An 11,278-nucleotide genomic window follows, 5' to 3' on the forward strand; every position below is an offset into this window, starting at 1 on the left:
AATTATGAGATAAAAAGGTTGAAATTTTGACAAAGTTATAATTTTGAGATAAAAAGGTCATAATAATGAGAAAAAACTGTCACGAGTGGAAATTATGAGATAAAAAGGTTGAAATTTTGACAAAGTTCTAAGCTTTTTATGTGAGAATTATGAGAAAAAAGTTAAAAATCCTTCACAAGTGGAAATTATGAGATAAAATGTTGAAATTTAGATAAAGTTACATTTTTGAGACAAAAAGTCATAATTATGAGAAAAAAGTTTTAGGGCCTGTCTGCATATGGCCACAAAAGCCAGGACTCGCTCTCGGAGAGACAAAGCTGAAGAGAAGCAGAATGGGAAACTAATGTAGCTGAGAAAGGAATTAATTGTGAATGGAAGTGTAGGTAATGTTTGCTGTACTAATCCTAGTAGAAATGGAGTGTGCATACTGTGCTAGTATGTAGCATTTTCTGCATGCATGTATGCTTTTTATATTTGCATAACATGCTGAAAATGTAAGGTCATTAGGATGCATTATTCTATGCAATGTGATTTTGAGTTGGCTAACTCTGCACCAGATATGTAGATTTTACACTGGTTGCATATTTTAGCACACATGACAGCATCTTATGGAAGCCCATTTCCAACACCAAAAAATCATGCTTTGGTAAATCATAATTATGACAGAAAAAGTTAAAATTAGAGATAAAAGGTTGAAATTTAGTTACATTTTGAGACAAAAAGACTTAAAAGTAAAAAAAATTGAAATTATGAGATAAAAAGGTTGAAATTTTAACAGTTATAATTTTGAGATGAAAAGTCGTTATTATGAGAAAACAGTTAAAATTCTGTCACAAGTCGAAATTATGAGATAATAAAGGTTAAAATTTCAACAATGTTACAAGTGGAAATTATGGGATAAAAAGGTTGAAATTTTGACAAAGTTATAAACTTGAGACAAAAAGTCATAATGAGAAAAATAATATTTCACAAGTGGAAATTATGAGATAAAAAAGGTTAAAATTTCAACAATGTTACAATTTTGAGACAAAAAGTCATAATGAGACAAAATTATTTTACAAGTGGAAATTATGGGATAAAAAGGTTGAAATTTTGACAAAGTTATAAGCTTGAGACAAAAAGTCTAAATTATGAGAAAAAACTAAAAATTCTGTCACAAATCGAAATTATGAGATAAATGGTTGAAATTTTGCCAAAGTTATAAGCTTGAGACAAAAAGTCATAATGAGAAAAATATTATTTCACAAGTGGAAATTATGAGATAAAAAAGGTTAAAAATTCAACAATGTTACATTTTTGAGACAAAAAGTCATAATGAGACAAAATTATTTCAAAAGTGGAAATTATGAGATAAAAAGGTTAAAACTTGGACAAAGTTATAACTTTGAGATAAAAAGGTCATAATAATGAGAAAAAACTGTCACGAGTGGAAATTATGAGATAAAAAGGTTGAAATTTTGACAAAGTTCTAAACTTTAGACAAAAAGTCTAAATTTTGAGAAAAAAGTTAAAAATCTTTCACAAGTGGAAATTATGAGATAAAATGTTGAAATTTAAATAAAGTTAAATTTTTGAGACAAAAAGTCATAATTATGAGAAAAAAGTTTTAGGGCCTGTCTGCATATATGGCCACAAAAGCCAGGACTCGCTCTCGGAGAGACAAAGCTGAAGAGAAGCAGAATGGGAAACTAATGTAGCGGAGAAAGGAATTAATTGTGAATTGAAGTGTAGGTTATGTTTGCTGTACTAATCCTAGTAGAACTGGAATGTGCATACTCTGCTAGTATGTAGCATTTTCTGCATGCATGCTTTTTATATTTGCATAACATGATGAAAATGTGAGGTCAAGTAGTGTGCATAGCAGGATGCATTATTCTATGCAATGTGATTTTGAGTTGGCTTATTCTGCACCAGATATGTATATTTTATACTGATTGCATATTTTAGCACACATGACAGCATCATATGAAAGCCCATCTCCACCACTTAAGAAAAAAGAGATAAAAAGTCGTAATTATGAGAAAAAAGTTAAAATTCTGTCACAAACTGAAATTATGAGATAAAAGGTTGAAATTTCAACAAAGTTGTAAGCTTGAGACAAAAAGTCATAATACTGAGAAAAAAATATTTCACAAGTGGAAATTATGAGATAAAAAGGTTGAAATTTGGACAAAGTTATAATTTTGAGACAAAAAGTCTTATTTATGAGTAAAACAGTTACAATTCTTTCACAAGTCGAAATTACAAGATAAAGAGTTGAAATGTTGACGTTATACTTTTGAGACAATAAGTCATAATTATGTTACAATTTTATCAAGTCGAAATTATGAGACAAAAGGTTCAAATTTAGGCTGTTATAATTTTGAGGGGAAAAAAGTCATAATTATGAGGAAAAAATGGATAAAAAGGTTTAAATTTTGACAATCATAATTTTGAAACAAAATATAAATTATGAGATTAAAAGGTAAAATTACAACAAGTCTTAATTATGAGATAAAAAGGTTAATTTAGACAGTTATAATTTTGAGAAAAAAGTCAATTATTAGAAAAAAAAGTTAAAATCTGCCACGTTAAAATTATGAGGTAAAAGGGTTTAAATTTTGACAATCATAATTCTGACACAAAATGTCAAATAAGGAAACATTAAAATTTATGACATAAGCCAGAATTGTGAGATAAAAAGGTTGAAATTTTGAGTTATAATTCTGAGACAAAAAGTCATAATTATGAGAATTTCTTTTTTAAATCTGTCACATGTTAGAAAGGTTGAAATTTTGACGTTATAATTTTAAGACACAAAGCCATAATTATGGGATACTAAGTCATAATAATTAGAAAGATGATTAGAAGACATACTGTGACATTGTGTGTCACTATTATGAGATAAAAAGTTACCAATAAGTCCAAATTTTGAAGACAAAAAAGATTCTGAAGCAAAAAGTTAAAATTATGACATTAAAAGATAAAATTACGAGTTGAAATTATGAGTAAAAAAGGTTGAAATTTGAAAAGGTCGAAAGTCATAATTCTGAAAAAAAGAAGTTGAAATTATGAGCTAATAAATCATAATAATTATAACAAGAATAGGTTTTGACATACTGTCACGTTTATGAGATAAGTTTAAATTACAAGTTTTGTCGTAAAGAAATTATGAGATAAAAGTCAAAATTTTGACATAGTCTGAATTCTGATATAAAAAGTTGAAATTATGAGATAAAAAGTAAAAACGAAAAAATAGATACTGTCATATTTATTAGACTAAGTCTAAATTTGGATAGTCAATTGTAAGATAAATTTAAATTATGAGAAGTCAAAATCATGAGATTAAAAGTTGAAAACGATGACATGAAAAGTCTAAATTAAGTCAATTTTGATTTATATAGCATGTGAACTTCAACTTATGTCATAATTTTGACTTATGTATAACTTTGACTTTCTGTGTTGTTATAATTATGACTTGTCATAATTATAATTTGCCAAAAGCATGTTTTTTTTTTGTCCTCATGTGGTGGAAATAGCCTTTCAAAAGCAAGAAGGACCAGAATGAGCATTTACTAGTATGTAGTAAGCTGTAGTCCTATGTTAGAGGTTGTGTGGAGAGGTGAGCTGTTCTGTATTCAGCGTGTGAGGAGCAGGTGTCTGCGAGGTCTCCATCAAAGCGGCGGCCTCACACCTGCTCTTCCACACGGGGCTTTACCCGCCGTGTCATCCGGTGACAGCTCTCCCGTTCCTGCCCCCTCAGACCATCTCCAGGGCACGACGGACCATGACACACCGCACAGATCACATCACCTCTCTACTAACAGACAGAGCCAATTAAAAACCTATGAAACACTAATGAACCTCCATCTCTCTCTCTCTCTCTGTCTGTCTGTCTCTCTCTCTGTCTATCTTCCTCCTTTTCTTTCTATCTTCAGGTTCTTCTTAAAGAGAGTCAGACCCTTTGTTTGGTGATGATTGACAGGAATTGATCTTCTCAAGGTTCAACTCTTCAACTGAATGACAGCTACTGATCATAAATTATATGAATGGTAAGATAATATGGTCCTTTTTAATCAAATTACATATTATGGCCATGCATTTGACACTATTAGCATTTGTTAGACCTAAAAATGTATTGAGAATCAGGGTTATTATAACGAAAAATACCACAAATTTTCCATACTAAAAATGATTGTTATTTGAAATAAAATAAATGCTTCCTGAAATAAAATATAAAAAACCTTAAACTTTTACTTAGCTGCCAATGCAACATTTATTATTTGGTTTAATTAGATATTTAGATTAACAAAATATCAATAAACTATCAAATTTAATAGAATTATTATTTTTCTTGTAATATATATATATATATATATATAAAATTTATTTTAACTATATTAAATGTCTGTATAGTTTTTTTAATTACCTTTAAAAAAAAAAATATATATATATATATATATATATATATATATATATATATATATATATATAAAATAAAATAAATACTAAATTTAACTATATTAAATGTCTGTATAGGTTTTTTTAATTACATTACTGTCTAATTAAAAAAATATATATGAAAAAAAATCCTTACTGAAAAAGTTAAAATTATGACATTAAAAGATACAATTACAATGAGTAAAAATTATGAGACAAAAATGAAATTTAATTGAAATTTAAAAAGGTTGAAAGTCATAATTTTGAGAAAATTCTGATATAAATGACAAATAAAACAAATATATATATATATATATATATATATATATATATATATATATATATATGACAAAAACTCTAAATTGAACTATATAAAAAAATACTAAATTTAAAAATGTGTTTTTTATAATTAAACTAAATATATATGAAAACTAAAATTAATATGGACACATTTTCAATACTAAAAATGTTGTTACTTGAAATAAAATAAATGCTACCTGAAATAAAATACAAAAAACCTTAAACTTATTTTTACTTAGCTGCCAATGCAACATTTCTTATTTTCATTTAGTTCAATTAGATATATTAAAATAACTAAAACAAAATATTAAACACATTTAATATAGTTTAATTTTGTATTTTTGTCATATATATATATATATATATATATATATATGACAAAAACACTAAACTAAAAAATTAAATATAGTAAATATATAAAGTTTATAATTTTGTGTAAAATTACTTTAATATGCCTAATTAAACTACATTTATATGAAAACTAAAATTAATATAAAAAAAACACCTATAAATAAAAACTATAACAGTGTCCAAATAATACTAACAGTCATTAATGCCATTTCGAATAGGTCAATATTTATGATTTATAAAGTCAATCTGTAGGTGATATGTATTTTTCATATCAATGATTATATATTTTGAAGTACTTTTCTAGTAATAAATGGCCTGCAGTTTTAACCTACAGCTAAAGTAGTACTGCAGTAACAACTGTTACCAATTTAAACACAATTATCAGCTCATGAGTGTCATTTTGCCTTTTCCCCACCAACAGGCTACTCCAAAATTAATAATTCAGTTTAATAATCAAGTCCCATTAGTGGCAGTCTTTAAACTGTGGCCATCGTGAGCGTGACTCAAGCTCTCCTGTGAATCACTGTAGTGTGATGACTTGTATAACCTTTATTAGTCAGAAACTGAGTCAGATACCTATCCAAATGATGGCAAGCATGATAAGTGACACAGTATTATCCGGGATACTTAACGTAATGTCCCATGATTGCCTCCCGACTCTATAGCATGAAACGATCCTCTCAATAATGACAAGAGTAATGAAACGCATCATGTTTTGAAAGCTCGCTGCCAAAGCCAGCATCTGTTTTCCGCATTTTAGCGCTCTCCTCTTCCAGCGAGAGACGTAATTAACCTTGCTTATAGAAAGGTTGCCTATTTGAATTACTGCGTTTTTGTTATTTAGGAAGAAAATCATTTTCTCGGCTTCATATTGGATGAAATATTGCCCGAGACATAATTTTTATTCGGAAGCAGCTCTGCGCGAGATATTATTTAAATTACCTCTCCTTGGGCTAAATTCTGCTGAAATATCTCTGGTTTGATTTATCATGCAGTCACAGTGAGAGAATGAAGCATATGAGGGTTTTATTACGAAGAGAAAAACGTCCGCGCTCCTGCATAAAATGAGTCTGACTGAATCCCGCAGTCACATTTGGACACTAGATGTGAATTATTACAGACACAAGCCTGTCCACCTGCCAATTAGAGCCGCTTCATAATTCAAGCTCATTTAAATATTGTCATTTGTCTCTCTGCTCGCCTCCTCATTGCGCTGTTGCCTATAAATTTGGAGATAATACATTTTGTTGTTGTGTTTTTAGAGGAAACGTGCACTTTTCTGTCTGAGAGGCTTTGAGACAATATCATTTGTATTAAAAAATGGCAGCAACTGATTAAAAGTGACAATAAATATAAAACATTTTATAATGAATAAATATTAAATGAACTTTCAAATAAATTATATTGTTTTATATTTATAGTAATTTATATTTATAAATAAAATGCTGTATACATATATATATATATATATATATATATATATATATAATGTTATATTGTCATTCAGTGTAACATTTCTTATTTTCATTTAATTGGATATATTAAAGTAACTAAAACAAAAACTGTTTTTGACACACAGACACACACACACACACACACACACACACACACACACACACATACACATTTATATATGTGTGTGTGTGTGTGTCAAAAACACTAAATTGAATTATAAAAAATACCTAATTGAACTATATTAAATGTGTCTGTATACTTAATTATTTGTATGTTTTTGTTTTAATTACTTTACTTTCTAATTAAACTAAATTTATATGAAAACTAAAATGAATACCAAAAATGTTAAAATTATTGATTAAATTATTTAACGAGTTGAAATTATGAGATAAAAAGGTACGACAAATATATATATATTACAACTGATTAAAAGGGACATAATAAATATAAAACATTTTATAATAAATACATTTTAAATAAACTTCCAAATAATGTATACTGTTTTATATTTATATTAATTTATATTTATAAATAAATGCTGTATGTATGTATGTATATATATATATATATATGGGTCAGTGATGTTAAGGTTTCAAATAAGTGGGAATAAAATGTCAAAATTTGGTTGAAATAATGTTATATTATAGTATAGTTATTATATATAGTTTAATTAGATATATTAAAGTAACTAAAAAAAACTAAATATTAATAAACTATATAAACACATTTAATAATTTAATTTTGTTTATATGAAAACTAAAATGAATGACAAAAATGTTAAAATTATGACATTAAAAGATAAAATTACAACGGGTTCAAATTATGAGATAAAAATATAAGACAAATATATGTATTACAACTGATTAAAAGTGACATAATAAATATAAAACATTTTATAATAAATAAATATTAAACTAACTAATTAGTATGGGGTGACAGTAATTAGTCTTTTAATATGTCTTAAATAAATTTTTGTTGTGAATGTGCCTGACAAAATTGTTACACTAAATGACATATTGGTGGGTGTCTTCTGTAAATTAGGGACACATTTATAATATTTATTTTTTGCTCAAAAAACAAAAAAACAAAACAAAAATGCAATTAAATTAAACAGAAAACTTTTAAATATTTTTTGGGGGAAAACAACAATTTCAAGCAGTATTACACTTATTGTTTTTAAATCATATATGTTTATTGACAGAATGATTTCTGAAGAATCATGTGACACTGAAGACTGGAATAATGATGCTAAAAATTCAGCTTTGATCACAGGAATAAATTACATTTCACAATATATTCAACAGAAAACAGTTCTTTTAAATTGTAATAATATTTCACAATATTTTAGTTTTTAGTGTATTTTTGATCAAATAAATGAATGCCTTAGGAGACTCATTTCCAAAACATTACTGTCCCCAAAGTTTTTAAGAGTAGTGTAAATCTCACTGTAAGTTTTCTTCCATATATTTTAGTTATTTTTAGCTATTTCTAATTTATAAAACAGTCCAAGCTTCCTTACTGTATCGTCTGTCTTATTATTAATCTAACACTTAGTTATATGTGACCCCGGACCACTTTGAAAAATCTATTGACTTTGAAGTTGATTTTTTCCATTGATGTATGGTTTGTTAGGACAGAGATACAACTATTTGAAAATCTGCAATCTGAGGGTGCAAAAAAAAATCTAAAATCACATTTAAAGTTGTTCAAATTAAGTTCTAAGCAATGCATATTACTAATCAAAAATTAAATTTTGATATATTTATGGTAGAAAATTTACAAAATATCTTCATAAAGCATGATCTTTATTTAATACCCTAATGATTTTTGGCATAAAAGAAAAATCGATCATTTTGACCCATACAGTGTATTTTTGGCTATTGCTACAAATATACCCTTCCTACTTATGACTGGTTTTGTGTCCAGGGTCACATATTTTTCTATGCAAAGAGACATATTACTGTATTTTACGAGCTGATAAGCAATAAACAAACATTTCAGACTTTGTAAAAACTCTATTCAATTTTAACGCCAGGCCATAAAGCTGCAGAATCAGTAGTGACATGTTGCCCTTTAAGACTGTCATGTTATATTACCTTGCAGATCACATTTCATGAGTGTTTTATTAAAATATACTCAGTGTGTTTTACATGCACGTAACAGACAGATGCTGAGCTTTTAAAGTCTGAGGATGTCTCAGACGTTCCTCGAGGACATGTCAGGACATTTGTGTCTGGACTGTCACATTCAGGGTCCGAAATACAGACTCTCTGAGTGTGTGAGAAGTTTGAAAACACTCCTGAAACCTAGAAAAGGTTGTGTGTTTGTTACATTTGCTTGTTTTAAATGACAAAGTAATTATAGACATACTGTTCAAAATGAAGACAAAAGATGTTTTGTGTTAATCGTTAGTAATTTTGCAGATTCATTTACAGCTTCATAAAAAAGTATGCCTTGATATGTCATTATGCCCAAACTAACGATATTTTCCGTCTAATAAAAGTAATAGGTAAAAATAATTAAATTAAATTACATTAAATTAAATTTAAATCTTTTGGATGAAAACTTAAACTGTAAAAACAAGAAATAACAAGAAAAAAAAGCACATTTAAATTTCATCAATTGGAGGAGATTCCATATCAATCTCTTTCTAAAATAAAACACATTAAATTAATACAACTTAAAGTAAAAACGAAAACTGAAAAAAATATAAATTTATAAACAATAATAAAAAACTAAAACATTTAATAGGTAAAATAAAATAGAATTAAATTAAATTAAAATCTTAAAAAAATAAATAAATAAAAACCTGTAAAAAAAAATTAGAAATGTTGCCTTTGCAACTAACTGAAGTACTAAAGTTGAAGTACTAAAATTAAAATTAAAACTAAATAATAATAATAATAATAATAAAAAGCTAATTTACTGGAAAAAAAAATACTGAGAATCACAATTAAAATATAATAAATAAAAATATAGGCCTTATTTATTTTTGTTATTAAATAAAAATATAAATGTATAAACAATAATAAAAACAATAAATAAATAACAATTTTGCATAATCCAAGTTTCTTCAAAACAAATTGAAGTTTAATAAAATATAGATTCAAAAAAACTAATAAAAACGCACATACAATTTCTAATCCTTAAACTAAAACTAAAATACAAACTGAAATATAAAAAGCTCCTTCAAAATATGAATAAATACTGTAGTAATATATGTGACCCTGGATCACAAAACCAGTCATAAGCGTACATTTTTTTAAGTTGAGATTTATACATCATCTGAAAGCTGATAAATGTATGGATGTATGGTTAATGGAATCTGAGGGTGCAAAAAAAAAAATCTAAATATTGAGAAAATCACTTTTAAAATTGTCCAAATGAAGTTCTTAGCAATGCATATTACTAATTAACTAAATTACTAAATTAAGTTTTAATATATTTACGGTAGGAAAATTACAAAGTATCTTCATGGAACATGATCTATACTTAATATCATAATGATTTTTGGCATAAAAGAAAAATCGATAATTTTGACCCATACAATGTATTTTTGACTAGTTTTGTGGTCACACATAATACAAAAATGTAATTGGAGCAAGTCAAATGGGACTATGGTAAGCATCGAAAAAATAGTTGAATAAGAACAAGAATCTTTAAAAAAAAAGAAACCCGAAGAAAATTGAGAAAACGCCATTTTTTAGACTAGCTGTGATATTTTATGATTCAAAATGATGAAATTCAAACACTTTTAAGAGCAGCTAAGTGTTCAAATACTTTCTGCAGAGTTCCACCTGCCTCTCAGAAATCAAGTCAATCCGTCATCATTTTTTCCGACTAACGTCCCTCCCAAAAACACATCCGAGCAGGCCGGAGCCCGGACCCTCGGCGCTGAATTATTGAGTGTGTGGTGGAGGATCTGGCATCGCTGCTGTCCACACAATGGATTACAATGTGAATCCTGCTCTAATTATGACTCTTTCAGACGGCTGACAGGGGAAAATTGAACCTGAATATTTCATAATCTGCATCTCCTCTTCAAATGAGAGATCATTTTGGAATCACATGCTAATTTTTGTCACAGCCCAGAGTTCCCAATAACAGTAATTGGAAAAGTCTCTGAAGGAGCGTTGAAAATGAGAGGAGATGAAATGATCAGCGCTAATGCAAACTGCCAAACACTGCCACTTTACCAGCTGCTGTCATTTCTACTACATTGCTGAACTGATTTTTGTTTATGAATACAGGCCTCTGTATTTTGTGAAAGCAATAATACAAGTTAATATTTTGAAATTGATAAATGGCTGTATTACAAAACAGACAAAGGAAATTTCAGAGCCTAACATCCCTTACAAAAATTGTAAATTCATAATGGTAACAATGGTTTTCATCAAACGATTTAGCTGTAATATAAATAATATTGTACTATATGTACATTATATGGTATATAAAACATAAATCTCCTTCAAAAAGTCAACAAAATAATTGATTATTCATTTAATTTTCATACAAATAATTTAATTATAATATATCTATATTTTATTGATTTAACTTTTTTTAGATTTTTTTTATTTTTAATTGCATTTATTTTGTTTATTTTATTTTTAATAAATACTTTAAGGCAAGACACTGCAGGTGAATAGGGTAAAATAATTGCAAACATTTTTTGTATTACAAGTTTTTTTTAATGTTAGGTTTAAATATGCAAACGAGGCATAATTTAATGAAATATGCATTAATTTGCATATAT

General features: G+C 27.3%; 1 long non-coding RNA gene across 1 annotated transcript in view; it reads left to right on the forward strand.

Moving 5' to 3' along the window:
* LOC141346346 (uncharacterized) overlaps positions 1 to 10,994 on the forward strand; it is a 30,219-nt gene extending 19,225 nt beyond the window's left edge. Inside the window, exons 2-3 of the long non-coding RNA XR_012357199.1 lie at positions 3,918 to 4,031; positions 10,315 to 10,994. This is a non-coding gene — a long non-coding RNA (uncharacterized lncRNA). The remainder of the gene's footprint in view (positions 1 to 3,917; positions 4,032 to 10,314) is intronic.
* Positions 10,995 to 11,278: the final 284 nt, after the last annotated feature.

Source organism: Garra rufa, chromosome 12, assembly GCF_049309525.1.
Source record: "Garra rufa chromosome 12, GarRuf1.0, whole genome shotgun sequence".
NCBI classification, from domain to species: domain Eukaryota; kingdom Metazoa; phylum Chordata; class Actinopteri; order Cypriniformes; family Cyprinidae; genus Garra; species Garra rufa.